This window comes from Carassius carassius, chromosome 30, assembly GCF_963082965.1.
Source record: "Carassius carassius chromosome 30, fCarCar2.1, whole genome shotgun sequence".
Classification (NCBI taxonomy): domain Eukaryota; kingdom Metazoa; phylum Chordata; class Actinopteri; order Cypriniformes; family Cyprinidae; genus Carassius; species Carassius carassius.
In genome coordinates, this window is record NC_081784.1 from 2,159,646 (window position 1) to 2,175,338 (window position 15,693).

The 15,693-nt window shown below is 35.3% G+C and overlaps 1 protein-coding gene across 1 annotated transcript in view; it reads right to left on the reverse strand.

The window, feature by feature from the left end:
* The window catches only part of LOC132110393 (forkhead box protein N2-like), a 34,735-nt gene extending 19,249 nt beyond the window's left edge, over nt 1-15,486 (reverse strand). Inside the window, exon 1 of the mRNA XM_059516961.1 lies at nt 15,319-15,486. The gene's annotated coding sequence lies outside the window, so the exon portion shown is untranslated. The remainder of the gene's footprint in view (nt 1-15,318) is intronic.
* Nucleotides 15,487-15,693: the final 207 nt, after the last annotated feature.

A 15,693-nucleotide genomic window follows, 5' to 3' on the forward strand; every position in this document is an offset into this window, starting at 1 on the left:
GGTGAACAAGTGATGCGATTCTACATTTCTCCAAATCTGATGAAGAAACAAACTCATCCTAATCTTGGATAGCCTGAGGGTGAGCACATTTTCAGCAATTTTTCAGCATTTTGAGTGAACTGTTCCTTTAATAGTTTTGCACGGTGCACCGATACTTCAAAAGTATTGCTATTCTCGGAAATTAAAAATGTCACAATTCCTAAATTTATTAGTATCGATACTTCAAAGAATGACAGCGTTCCAGATTAGTAAGAGACATATTTCATGTTGGTGTGGGCAAAACACGCTTCCAGTGCCTCCCTATGGACGGCTGTGTTTTTTCTCCTCACGCAAGCAGCAAAAAAACACTACAGCGAGATGGCTGCATTAGTGGCTTTACTAAACTGATTTGGCTTTACTAAAATGTGTGCAAAATTGCATTAAATAGTTTAAATAAGTTGTTCAGATGAACAAAGCACAAGGTTTTCTTGCATAATTAACATTTTAATTGTTTGGTCAGACAGTTCATATATAATATTCACATTAATCAGGGATTAAACGTGGAGTTATGTTCTGTATGCTAAATATGAAAACGAGCTTATCTGCACAGCACTATAACTGCGCTTTGTATCTGCTGATTGCTGATCGAGATTTACATGCTTGGCTCACTGACCCTGTATACTCATTCATTTCGTTCATAAACGAGATGTATCAGTTCATTCAACTCGTTCACGAACGAGAAGATCACTCGATCTCGTTCAGTGAAGGGCGGATTCGATCACTACATTCAACAAAGCACATGCTCCGTCACATCTTGAGTAACTCTTTGACAGGATGAAACAGTTCACAGAGCTGTTCACGAGCTGCGCATGCGCTTCTAATAACGCTGCTGTGGAGGGAGGAACTACAGTGAACGAGAAATGAGAAAAGAAATTGTACTTTATTTGCGGGCCGGGGCGGGCCAAATAATTTCATAAAAGCGGGAGTCGGGACCCGCGCATCACTAGGCTGCATGTGCGAGCACAAGTGATACTGTGGATGCCGGTCCATGACTGTAGAAAAAGATGACGCTCATTAAAGCTCACTGGCTGAGTTTTCTCCTCTGAAAGAAAAGGTTGCACAACTGACAGAATAAGTTACAATTTCTGAGATATTGCTGCTAAATTTTATTTGCTTTTTTTTTTTTTACTTGAATGCCATTACTTAAATTGATATTATTTATCTTTCGACATTTAATCTTCTGAGTTCAGAAACATTGTTTAATATAATCGCTGTTCATATTTTTATTCCAAGTTCAGAGACGAGATAAATGTATTATTCTTATGTTTCTTATGATAACTGAGATAATGCTGCTAAATTGATTCTTTCTTTACCTTGAGTAAAGAGTATGTCATTGCTCTAATTTATTTTCTATATTTTGATATTTCATATTTTGTTCAAATGTTTAATATATATGCTGTTCATGTGTTCATTTATTAGTGTGTTATATGATTAGAATGTTGTCCCAGTTTTAAAATAAAGCACAGCAATGATATTTGAGAGTGTATTTTCCCTTTTCAGCAAAAGTATCGAAAAAGTATCGAAATCGCAATTCTTGACTAGGTATCAGTATCGAAACAATAATTTTGGTATTGTGACAACACTATCCTTTAATGTCAAAAATTACATATTTGGTCTAATGCAAAAATTGTACCAAGTTCAACAGAGGATTTCCAGGTAATGCATGGACTTATAAAATTAATACATTGTATGCAATGTAAGACGTCTACTAAAAAAAAGTGTCTACTAAATGCATAAAACAAAACTGTTCTCCATTGAAACTAAACCCTACTGAAGGCACAGATGCATTGAATACTACATTAAGCAGAAGAAGCCTGAACGTTCAACTCCAGAAATGAGCCATTTATTCTAGCAGGTCACAAAGTGGTTTCATTAAGAACATGGTCTGATACTCAAGGTATTATGACAAGCATTAGCGTTTCCACTGGAAAGTCGGTAGCACTTTATTTTACAGTCCTGTTCCTCATGTACATACTATGTACTTATTATAGTAATTACAATAACTATGTAATAACTAGGTACTAACCCTGAACCTACCCCTAAACCTAACCCTACCCCATGTAGTTACCTTGTATTACCAGAACTTTCTTAGATAAATACACTGTAAGTACACTATAAGTACATGTTAGTACACGTACTGTAAAATAAAGTGCAACCCAAAAGTCTTTCACAGAAGTAGGCTAATAAGTTCAGAGAGAGAAAAAGCGCTACAGAGCTGAGACTAAAAATACAGCCTTGCACGGAAAATAGTATGACACTCATTTAAATCTACCGTGAAACAACTGCATGACAGCTGTTGTCTGAGATCAGGTGATGTGTTTTCCCTTATGTTAAATCTCCATCAAGGATTGAAAGGAAAAGGTCCCTTCCCCCACGATGCCACAGTCTTAATATAACACCACACCATCAGCCTGCGTTGATATCAGGGTGACAATTTCCAGGAATTTCACGTCTAGAGCAAAAAGAGTTGGACAAACCGGCTGTCTAAATGATTTAGGGATAAAATGAAGGAAATCAATGACTGATCTTTTTTATCCAGCACCAATTGTGCAGAACATACAGACAAGACGTCTTTTATCAGAGAAAGGTCATCACTGTAAAAGCTACTTTTTTGTCCGTTACCAGGATTTCTTATGGAATTGAATGGCTTTATAAGAATTCTGTCAGCTTATTTAATAGAGTGCTTTAGTGAAGATTTTATTTTGTAGCAAAAAAACAAATCAAAAGTGGGGTATTACATTACAAAGTACATACTTCAACTAAAATTATATATTATATATATATTATATGGGGCCAGTGGGGCCCCGGTGGAGGTTGTACCAGTGGGCCCTGTTTGAAAGGGTTTATTTTGTATGTTCATTTTGTTAATTTGTTTGTGATATTTACACAGTGTTTAAGTTTTTTCAAGTTTGTAAGTGTCCAGGTACAGAAACCAAATAATTAAATGTAAAATAGCACTGTAAAAGTTAAATATACAGTCAAACCAAAATTTATTCAGACACCTTCAACATTTCTAACATTATCAGTTTATTTGCTATAGTTTAGAAAATTGTAAAAAAATATTACAAGAACTCAGATTTAAACTGTCCGGACAAAGTAATCTTGATAATATCAGATAACTTTGATAGAAAGATATGCAATGGATTACAATCAAACAAAACTTCAGACAACTGTCAATACTTTGTTGACCAAGTACCGAGCAATGATTAATTTTGTTCAGTCTGTTGTGTGAAAAGGTTGCATTAGCAATTCTGAAAAAAAAAAAACACCACGTAAGCAAAACATGGTCAAAGTTTCTGGAAACTAGTCCAACTCTCTAACCATTAGGCCACAGCTGCCCCTCTTATTTTGCTATACTCACTTACATACATTAAATTAATAGTATCCTGCACGTACTAGTTAAAAAAAATCTATATTTCTTTCTTTCATTTAATTTTTTTTCATTTTTCTTGCATTGGATTAACATTATAGCAACTAGTAGCCAAATTAGGCGCGGTCACTTTAAGAGACATTGAATGCATCCAATATAATACACATATGATTTTTCTCCCTCAACTGTTTACTTTCACTTAAAACATAACCGAAAATTTTTTTCGAACATACTATCCAAGACGGGTATTTTCACATATTTTTTATGCATTTGTCGGTACAAGAGCAAAAACAGACAAATTCAGTGTTCAGGTGTTTTAAGACGTCTCTCTCTGCGTGAGCCTGAACATCAGAACACCGCGGTGCTGAAGTGGGCTCTTACACATCCTTTTCCGTGTCTTGTTTTTAAATGCTTTAAAGTCTTTTGAATGGTTAAATTGACAAGTGGCAAGGCTTAATAACACATGAAAATGATACGCTTCTAAAATCAACGGCAAAAGACAAAAGGCCTTCCAAAGTCTAAAATATTTTTAAGATCATATTATATTAGTTTTAATAAATAAAGAAAGAAAGAAAATAAAGAAAATTTGTCAGGAATTTCTTTGTTACTTTGTATCGAAAACATACCGAACCGTGACACCTGTGTGTCGTATCGAACCGAAATGTGAATTTTGTGAACCATTACACCCTTATATATATGGGATTACTAATATGATAATATGATACATAAATAAGCTTTCCATTGATGTATGGTTTGTTATGATAGGACAATATTTGGCCGAGATACAACTAGTTAAAAATCTGGAATCTGAGGGTGCAAAAAAAATCTAAATTCTGAGAAAATTGCCTTTAAACTTGTCCAAATGAATTTTTTTGGCTATTGCTACAAATATACCCCAGAGACTTAAGAATAATTTTGTGCTGCAGGGTCACATATGGTGTTTTTTTCATCCCGCCCAATGTTGTCTAATGAAACAATATTTATATTAAAGGCAGTGAGATTGTATGCAAATGTAATTTTCTCAACTAGAGCTGAAACAACGAATCAATTTAATCGATTAAAATCGATTATTAAAATAGTTGTCAACTAATTTTTTCATCGATTCGTTGCTAAATAACTTATTTGCCGTAAGCGGCTCATTTCGTGCATATTTCAAATCTGCGGTGACCAAAGTGTGGCAGTAATGAGCCACCGGAGGTTTTACTCAGCCAGTAGAGCAGGAGAAGTAGCGAATAGCCAATAGCTGGCCTCGTTTTATGTGGGAGTACTTTACTTTGAGCCTTCAAAAAAGAAGATTAACCTGTAAACTCTGCACTACTGAACTGTTTAAGGGGCCGTTCACATATCGCGTCTTTTGCGCGCTCATGTTCGTTATTTCCAATGTAGGCGCGCAGTATGCGCGCTCATAATGGAAACGACACGATCGCGACACGCCCGTTTTTCCAGGCACCCGAGTTAAAAACATTTCAACTTTTCAGAATGCGGCAAGCGAACCGCGGGTCATGTGACGAGAACTAAATAATCAGCTTCATCCTTTCCCGTACCAACGTTAAAAGCTCAGCCAAGATGAAGGAACTGCTGATCATAGCTGTATATGGATTTCCATTTTGAAAAAAATTTAGTAGCAGAGCTACTGCAAGCGATTTTTTGAGCTGCAAATCCATTTATCCTTTGCTGAAATGTCTGCGTCTTCAAGGAGAGAGCACGTCATGGTTGCTTAGCAAAGGTAGACGCCTCAGGGGCGCTTCTGCCCGAGCGCTTTGGAAAGGAGGAGAAAGCGGTGCGCCTAGCGTTTTCCACGCGTTTTTAGGCGCGATATGTGAAACGGCCCCTAAGACTTCTATTTGTGCAGATTCTCCAGTACAATGTTGTTTGCGATTTTTTTTTCTGGACAACCTTCTGATGGATTTTACTTTAAATTGTGAGTTCCATTCAGGTTTCATGCCTTTGGCACTTTATTTGAAGGATTGTTTACAATTTCACAGCAAAAGCTATAAAGCTGTTTCCCAGTAAATAATAAAATACAACGCGCTGCAATCGTATTCTGTTTTATCCTTATTCTTTGTGAAAATATGTTCTGAAAGATTCCTTAAGCTTTGTTCGGGATGTTAAACTACTTTAGGAGCTCTAAGGACTGCCATGGTGAAAACATTATTTGAAATCTCCTTGTGAAATTTGCTAGAGTATGGGTCAGTGTTCTGATTGCAGAAGAGAGTTCAACAAAAGGATTACTAACACATAATAAAACAACTCCAAGTATATTTTTGATGAGGATATGACAATGCAAAATGGTTAAAATCTTTTAAAAATCTATGCTGAATGATAAAGACCCTTTATTAATAATTTACTTGGGGGGGGGAATGGAAAAAACTAAAATATAAGTAAATAAACAGATTAATCGATTAATCGTAAAAATAATCGACAGATTAATCGATTATCAAAGTAATCGTTAGTTGCAGCCCTATTCTCAACACACTACCAATATTTCAGATCCTTCAATCAATATATTTTATTTATTTGTGCATGCATATAATGTCCTTCAGTTCAATTACTTAAGAAGCAGGGTGGTAAAGATGTGCTGTGAATCGCTAGTCGACAACAAACATATTGCTCTTGCAGATTTTTGATGGTTATCAGAATTTTTTTTGAACATGCAAAATGCACCTGATGTCAACAATGAATCATCTGATCTGTGCTGATACAGAAACTGTACCTCGTTTAACAGGGAATTTCCATGCATGAAATCATATCATTTTATATATATATATATATATATATATATATATATATATATATATATAAAATGCAATGCAAGTTGCTTTGAACGGAAGCATCTGAAAGTGCATAAAATGCAAATGTAAGAATTGGCACCACTGAAACGAAACCCTAAGAGTCATTGAGTACGAAGTGGAAGAAGCCTGAGAGAAATGACTTATTTCAGAAACAACAGATTGTTTCTCAATCTCAATGTGTCAAGTAGAGAGATGAATCAAGAGGAAATATTATATGATCTCATATGTGAACCTTCTGAACCCACTTGAGCCGAGTTTCAGCTCAATCACGGTCAATACAGAGGCAAGTCACTTTTATTTCTATAGTGATTTATACAATACAGCTTTACAGCGATAAACAAGAAAATAATGATTCAGCGTTGCAAACAGTATTCAATTCTGCTGTAAAGCAGCTTTAAAAAGACATGTAAAAAGCTTGTGTTACTTCCTGTGTTTTGTGTGCCATCAGTCGACTTTATTGTTTTGGAAACAGGAATCTACATGTGACTTTGCTGTCCAGACAAGCTTCAGTAGATCTAAAAGAGGAAGTGACTATCTGTGAACCATTTCACAGAAATAATTCTGCTTCGATAGAGAAGTGAGAACTATGCCTAAAACTCTTAAATCATAATACACTTACCATGCCACTTACCAACTCAATTAGACCAGATGACCTTAAAATAACCTCAATGCTTACTTAAATGATGATATTTAAACAATATTTTGCTGAGTGTGTTTTTGTGCTGGTAAATTATGTCACTAAAACCACCAGTAGGTGGCAGCAAGTCCTTGTCTTAATGAGTGATGCATTGAATAATTCATTCAAATGATTTGTTCAAAACAGCCAATTCATTTGGAAAGGAAGCAAGAAACAAGTCTTTATGAATGGATCACTGAATCATTGACTAAAATGATTTCCTCAAAACAGATTCATTCAGGAACGAAACACCAGTGTTGCTCTGAGACGCAGATATGTTCTGATCCAACTTTGTTTTGAACTATTTTCAATAGTCGTCACATTTATTACAGTACAAAACGCTAGGGCTGAACGATTAATCAAAATTAAATCGCAATGGCAAGAAATAATGAGAAGGTAGAAGTTAGAATAAACAGAACACAATTGCATTGTGGAATGCACTGATGATGTATCATGTCTGCGTGAACAGGGCACTCAGAATTATACAAAAACTTATATTGACAGGCTGTTAGACACCCTATTGTAGCCCTCAGACTAAATATAGCCCTCAGATAAAACATATTATAGTCCTACACCTTCCACAGACGATATAGCTCACACACCTCCACTCATATCCTTCGCTAAGTATGCAACGATTCATCTCAGAATATTTTTTCACCAATAAATGCAACAGGGTTTGAAAGCAAAACAAGTTGCATTTTAAAAATAAATACAAAAACCAAATGCAAAATAATAAAACAACAACAAAAAAACAAAACATATTTTTTTTATCGCTTGCCTTGCAAGTCTACAACATGACTAGTGAAGTTTGGTTCAAACGAATGAATCATTGTGAGTCAGCTCCTTGGTCAAGAAGACTCATGAATCAGTTGGTTTCAAACCGGTTTATACTTAAGACTTAAATCAGCATTCAGCTTTAAATCACTGATTGGTCATGAAATTATTTAATTTACCATTTAAAAAATACACACCAATTTTTTCTTGTACCCAAGTCTTTGCACTGTTGTGTGTAATCTAGTCTTGTAACCAGTGCCATATGGCACATCTAGATCCTCACTTTCTCCCTCACAATCAGGCCAACGGTCACATTAGCATCGCTTTCAATGGGAGAACGGCCGCTAATGGCAGCATGTGTCAAATCCCCTTTGCGGAGCCACAACAGACGCGGAGAACGAAGTGGGAGGGAAACGCGCGACGAGAGGCCGCCACATGGGATTCTACACAAACAACTGAGTTTTACGACCAACTGACGGATGCAGGACTATAAGAGCATCTCTCATCCCAGATAAATGACCTTAGGAGTTTAATGAGCCACAGATGACTCGTTCTTAACCCGCTAGTTAATCCATCAAGTGCACTTATGCTTCCTTCAAGTCATGTCAGAATTATTGTGTATTTATGAGATGAGTGCTCGTAATTATCAGTGGAACACCTCAGGATTTTCTGTAAGTCCAGACTTTGAGCAAGGAGTATGTCAATTAATAATTTATTAATGACAATAATTAGTAATTTACTGTATTACTTTGCATGCATTTTCTTGCCATAAAATACTTCTCAGAAAATACTTCTCAAAATGGATTGTAGTGCATTATGTCCAATAATATGTAAATAAAATAACATATATTGATAACTGAAGTCACTTTTCATTTCATTTGTGCACTTTCATCAATTTGTCTTATAACTGCATGCTTACCGTGATTCTCTATCAATTAGGGTACAGAGTGGAATACAATGATTTATTAAGAACGATGTGCGTCAAAATCTCTTTTAGGCTATTTGGAATAAACTTAGCACTTTATTATTATCTAATAAACCTGGAATGGTTATGGCAGATTTTTGACATGATTTGTTTCTCTTTTGTAAGTCGTTTTGGATAAAAAGCTTCTTTTAAATGCATATGTAGCCTTTTAGAGAGTTAGATGCATGTAGTCTAACAGGCTTCACTGGCTGTTATTATTAAATAATAAGGCCTGTTATAAAATTGCATTCAGCCAGAGAGCAAAGGAATGACAACATAACCTGTACATTATTTGTATATCTCTCGAAACTCTTTCGTTTTTCAGAAAATTCAGGAAATTCTATATTTTGAAAAATACATTTTACAAAACCGTTATCCTATTGGTGATTAATGTAAAATGAATGCTAAAAAGAAGACTGGGGGCGGGGCCACAAATCCGTGAATATCCTACTGTTGAAGCGGAGTGCAAAAGCGTGCACACAGATTATGAATTTGTGGGTACAGGCTGAAAAACGTGTATGCAATTAATCAGAAAAATTTGTTGGGATATTATGACATTCATTGAGAATTCCTTATAACTAAGAGCCTAATTAAATACATAAAATGTCAACACACATTATTTGAGGTTCATTTTGCTGCAATATATTTAAATCTTGGTCAGGAAGGGAAAAAAAGACAGAAATATAGAACTGCTCAAAGTCCATTCCAACCAAAATCATATTGCAATTATGATTCCACATTTCTAAGTAAGAAACTTCCAGGAAGGCTGTAGAATGTACTTCAGCACAAAAGGAAAGTGCTATTTTTGCTACCCAAATTTGGAGCATCCACCTATATTGGACTAGCGAGCTCTTGGGGTTCGTCCTTCCTCCTGGTCGGGTGGAAAGAAAATAATAAATAATAGGGTGGCGGGGGGCTAGGAGGGAGGTGAGGTCTAGCCGATGAGTGACATGCAGCTGCGCTCGTTACAAACAGACAACTGCAAACAAAGGCCAGATAGCATCAACAGACATGCGCGTCAACACGAGCCAGTAAACGACTCCAGAAACCAGACGGATGAGTTCTAACTAATGATGGGAGTTACAAGGAATAATGGCTCTGACTGCGATTTCTTTAGGTACTCAAACTTTTGAGGAAGTTGTTGTTGCATTTATACTTCTTGCAATATCAGATTCACAGGTTATTACATGGCAGCAGGGGCTAAAATTAACACTCACCAAGCACCAAATGAATCAGAATCAGAATTAGCTTTATTTATTTATATTATATTATTTACTTAAATTGGTTGAACTTTATGAAGTACAGTTCCTGTGGCTCAAGTGGTAGAGTGTTGCTTTATCAGCGCAAGGTTGTGGGTTTCATTCCCAGGGATCACGTTAGGTAAAAATGTTAGCCTGAATGCACTGTAAATCGCTTTGTATAAAAGCTTCTGCTAAATGCATAAATGTATTTATTTTTATTTTACAATATTTTCCTAAACTGATTAAATGTACATGTCTCAATTTACGTTGAATTCTTACATGTGATCAATACATTAAGTTAGATTAAGACACATGGTTGTTACTATTCAAATTAAATCAGTATCAACAAACTTCATCTTTCCAATTAATAGATTAAATGTTTTACTTTTTTGTACATACAAACATAAAATGTTGGAAAATGCAATGATCCTTTTAAATATGATATTAAACCATCAGTAGGTGGTGGCAAGTCACTGTCTTAATGAGTATTCATTGATTCAACCGATTCGTTCAAACAGTTGATTCATTCAATAAATGAATCAAGTAAACGTTTTTATAAATGGTTCACTGAATCATTGACTCGTTCAAAAATGAATCATTCAGTAACGAAAGACTGTTGTGTGTTGCTCGCAGATGCGCGATTGTTCTGCTGTGGCTTTGCTTAGAGCAATTTTTGTTTGAAATGAAGCGAAAACTATCCATAATGTGTCTAAAATGTAAGTCGGTTAATATTAGTTGTTTATTTAACTAAAGTTGTATAAAATCAATATCATATTTACAATCGAAAGTGGGGAAAACATCACTCCTGATCGTGTGATGTTGCTTATATTATATTGAATACTTATCTTTTTTCTACCACGGTATGTTTGTTCATGTTTGTTTCTCTGTGTGTGCTGTTGCGCTGATAGTGTTGATTTCTCCGCGAGTCAGACTGCACGAGCATCAAACTGACGCGATCTTGATACTGTCGATACATCATCCGTTATTAGTCACCGTTTACACTGAAAGTAATACAATCAGAAAGTAATAAAATCAGAATCAGACAAAGTTTCGGTGCTGCCCTAGTTATAGTTTGTTATGCACACATACACATCTATAATAATGATAATAATTAAATAAATGCAAAAAAAAATGAGTGTTGGTGAGTATCTGAAACAGTGTTACTCACCAGTTAGCCAGTAAAAAATTATTATTAATATAAATTATATTAAATTCTAACAATGCCGATTATCAAGTCAGAAAGAATGCATTATAATTATATACGCACTCTTTTCACGTGGGCCTAAATTCTGCTCCACACAAACTCCATTTCTGCAAGAGACTGTGAGTTTGCGTCGTTTATAAGGTGCATTTGAAAATTCACCAAACATCTTCCCAATTTTGCAATAAGAATAGTTTATAAATCTTGTGCATAGTGTAAAAGCATTAAAAAAAACTTAGTTTTATTATTATTATTTCAATTAAAATGTACAGTTCAATAGTATTATAAATGATACTTCTTTATTGATTTTAGTTTTCAATAAACAAATAAATAAACAATTGTGATTTCTATTGCCAGTAAAAAATATTCATGTCTGGTAATTTTTCTCAAGTCACCAACTATTGGCAGGTACGGCAAAATGTTAGTCTTAGGCACAGATTCAGCATATTACAAACATTTTTGAATGAATCAAAAGTAGGTCAGTACACTTAAATCGAATCGCAGTATGACTAGTATCTGTAACTATTAAGCTGCAAAGAGACTTTAAATATGAATCCTAAATGTTCTGTTCGTCTCTGTGTGAATAGATAGAGCACAAGCATGGTTTCCTTTACTACACAGACTGAAGTGTGTGTGACTTTCGCTGTGATTTTAAAACACAAACACATGAACAACATCTCCAGAACTGCTCTGAGAGTCACTTCTTGAGCATTTTAACATTTCATTTGAGCTAAACTATTGTCATATCAAATACAGACAGAAGCGTAAAAGGTATTAACAGCAACCTGTCAAAATAAAAATGTGGTTTAACTGGAATAAATTATGTTAGAAATATATTATTGTGCAGTAGAATTTACGTAATACTACTACTGCTACTAATAGTAAATAATTAAAACTTATTTTTAAGGAATAATCACACAATATAAACCCTCTCATTCTTTGGCCAAAAATAAAGTTTGTTTCATTGATTAAAAGATCAATTAAATTACGGTGTTATTTCTTCATTTGATAACCAGAAGAATTGGTAAAAAAAATATATAGATATTTAGGGCTACTGTAAAAACAATTTAATAGATTAAGTTGTTTTTATGCATAATAAAACAGAACATGAGAAAAAAATTTAATGATTTCATAGGGCATTAAAAAAGTATTTTTTTAAATATATTTTAAATATATTATATAATATATATTTATTTAAATATACTGATGTTACATTGAATAGGTTTCATGATTTTAATTGATTACACATGATTTTTGTTAAATTAAAAGGAGTCCAAAAAAATAAAAAATAAAAAACAGAATTTGTGAAAAAATAAAACAGATTTCATATGGCCCTATCAAGGTGAACAACATGTAAATTAAAGTGGGAAGATTAAAATAAGCTCGATAAACCCAGGTCAAGAATTTCTAATGTTGAGTCACACCCAAGCTTTCCTGTGTCACTGACTAAACATGCAACCAACGTCTGGTTTTTCAGCCTTCTTCAGACTTATTCTCCATTGTATTCAGTGTTAGTTTTCAGCATGCATGACATAATTTGCCTGTGGTGCAACATGACAGACCCAGAGTTTCCCATGTGTGTATAGTTCCACGTCTAAGACAGGACATCCCACAATGTCTGAAACACCCTTCCGGGGAAAACATCCATTCAGCCAGTCCACAATCCTCATCAGTGAACACTTCCGTTCTCTACAGGCCTTCCAGAAAACTTCCAATGCATAGGCAAGTGGAAGGAGTACTAGCTCAAGTAGTCCATTAAAACACACCAGTGGGGGGGGGGGGGGGTTATTCACCATTCACTTCAATAAGAAGCTGTCATTGGGGACAAATTAGAGGGCTCAATGATGTCAGCGGAAAAGAAAAGCCGTTTCATAAGTGGAGCAAATTATTAAAGATCAAAAGATCATGAAGACAAAAAAAAGTGAATTTATGAATCTTTAATAAACAGACCAAAAAAGTGCATTAAGAAAGTAAAAGAGTGCATTTTGATATTCATGTTGATCTGAAGGCTAATGCATCCCAAAACACTTACGCTCCTAAAATCCATTTTCTTCAATAGTTTTTTGCAGCACTTTTTCACACAGTTCTCGATAAGCTTTTGGAGAGCGAAACAAATTCTTCTTACATTTTTAGGTTCTTCAAATCATCGCATTGGTTTATGGGTTCTTCAAAGCACCAATAATAAACGTCTCCTAAAGAACTCCACAAATAAAAAGTTATTTTACGAACTTACACCACTTCTCCTATGGTACAAGACTGGAAAAACTTCTAACCGAAATGTTTTAACTTTCAAAAGTGCACCAAAAACGCAGTGCAACTCGGTTCAATAGTTAAACAGCAGGTTGATCAGTTGTTTCTTTTATCTTGTTGAGGTTTTGTGTGCTGTTTATCTTGGGTCTTGCTGTCAGCAAACAACATCTGTTGAATGTGGAGAACTGACCAACCACCCTTTCAACTGCACAATTAAACAGTCTGACTTTAACTCAATTAAAAAACTATTTGAAAATCAATGAGGTATCACCTATTTATTAGGACCTGAGCATTACTGTGGCATCCAATCATACATAAACACAACTAATACTATCTACCAAATTCTAATGAGAGGAATTCCAATCCATTCCAATCAGGGTTTCTTTTGAAATTAATAGTAACACAATGCATGTGACCTCAACGTCATAAAAACATCTTGATAAGATTAGAAGAGAATCCCCACAGCTGTTAACTTTCTTTTAAAGTGACGCCATGCCAAGACCAAGACAAAATCACTCTACAACAATGCAGCTATGAATAGAAGACATGATCGTTTGCATAATTTGTTTAGACTTCAGCCTTGGGGAATAATAGCAAAGGATATTCAATCAATGAGCAGACTAGCTCTGAAAGTGATTATGCTGTGAACAGATTGCATCGTGTCAATGAGGTCAAGCTTCCAGTGAATGGAGCTCATATGGACCCCACAGCAAGCAATGGACAGGACACCTTTCAAAACGCTCCAATAGCTCAATGTTTTTAGCAAGAACTGAAAGGAGCCAAGTCATTCACAGAGTAAAGTTAACTCAAACGTTACTTGTCAAAAATGTCCCTGGCAGTATGGCAAGCAAGCGTGTCAACAGATTTCTGTAGGTGTAGATGCTATGTCTCACATTAACCATTATAGTGACTTGAAAGACATTCTACTTTCGTTTAGAATAAAACACTTGATCAAACAATATGCTTTTTAAAAAGTAATGCCAACAGAAATGTCAAGAAAGCAAAGTACAATTATATGTATACAAACACACACAATGCAATTAAATCCTTTCAAATAGACTTATTTTACATAATAAGTTACTCAACTAACTTGCAAAAATGTATTTGATAGCAGAAAATGTGCAATTCATTGACAATACTTAAGATTTTGGAACTGACACTTGGTGAACCACTGTTTATCGATTAGACACAATTATCAACTCAACATGGACAAATATAAGCCTTAATGCGTTTTTTTTTTACTAATAAAACACATCAAAAGTCCTGCTGTTATCGATTTTTGTCCACAAACAAAAAGCTTTACTAAAGCAAAATATGCTGGGGAATATCAATAATTAATAATTCAGTCAAAAATATAGGTAGTTGATATTATAACTAATGCCACATGATCCATCCAAAACTATCTTTAAACATATTGTGCATTTTACGACCTGTATTATTTGAGAGAGACATGGCGTGTACCCTAAAAATATAGATCACACCACAGCATTATTTAAGTGAAATAAAATAAAACAAATAATGACTCTTCTTAACTCAAATACATATTTGTAGTTCAACACCAAAATGTTACGTTTACATTTTAAAACGATATACTTGTATTATCAGCATGTACGATCTTTTAGTATGACATACACTTATTGTAAGAAAAAAATGTATTAAAAAAGTTCATATCCTGGTTACTAGTCAACTACTCGCGTGAACAGACAATAGAACGCGTCACACACGAATAGAACGTTCAGATATCGATCTGTTCATTTAGAATTCCGCGCAAATTCGCTTTCAATCTGAACAAGGACAAAGAGTGACGCGCGAAATATCGGTATTCCGTTCAGAATTGAGGCTGAACACTTTAGCAAGTGTCCTCGATCACAAAAGAAGTTGTTTGCTGGATTAGAGCACATGGCAGAAGAGACGGAACGCTCGCATTTCAATAATTCCGATCAGGAACGCCGTTAAATTAGACATGAAACAATACAGGAACCGAAGCGCTGCCTGATAACCGTCAACTTGCCTGTAGGATGTTAACTTTCTGCGCTCCTCACACAAACGTAAACTCCACCGACAGCACAGAAAGCCCTGAGCTGGGTTTGGTTCCTCACATTCGAGCCGTTTCTCCGCTGAGGCGCGTTCTACTGCTCAAACCGTTTCCTCCATCCGCGCAGCAACGCTACCAAAACCCCTTTGCCGTTGCCAGGGCAACAGACCCACTTCAGCCCTTCATAACCCCGCCCCTTCGACATCCCCTGGCAGCTGCTGCAGTGCGCGCGCGCGCCATTCCTCTCTAATTAATGTTTTCACTTTTTTCTTCCTTATTATGAATTCTCTTCAAATTCTCAGTTGAATCTCAACTAAATATTTCCCAAACTTAGTACTGATTAACAGTTTC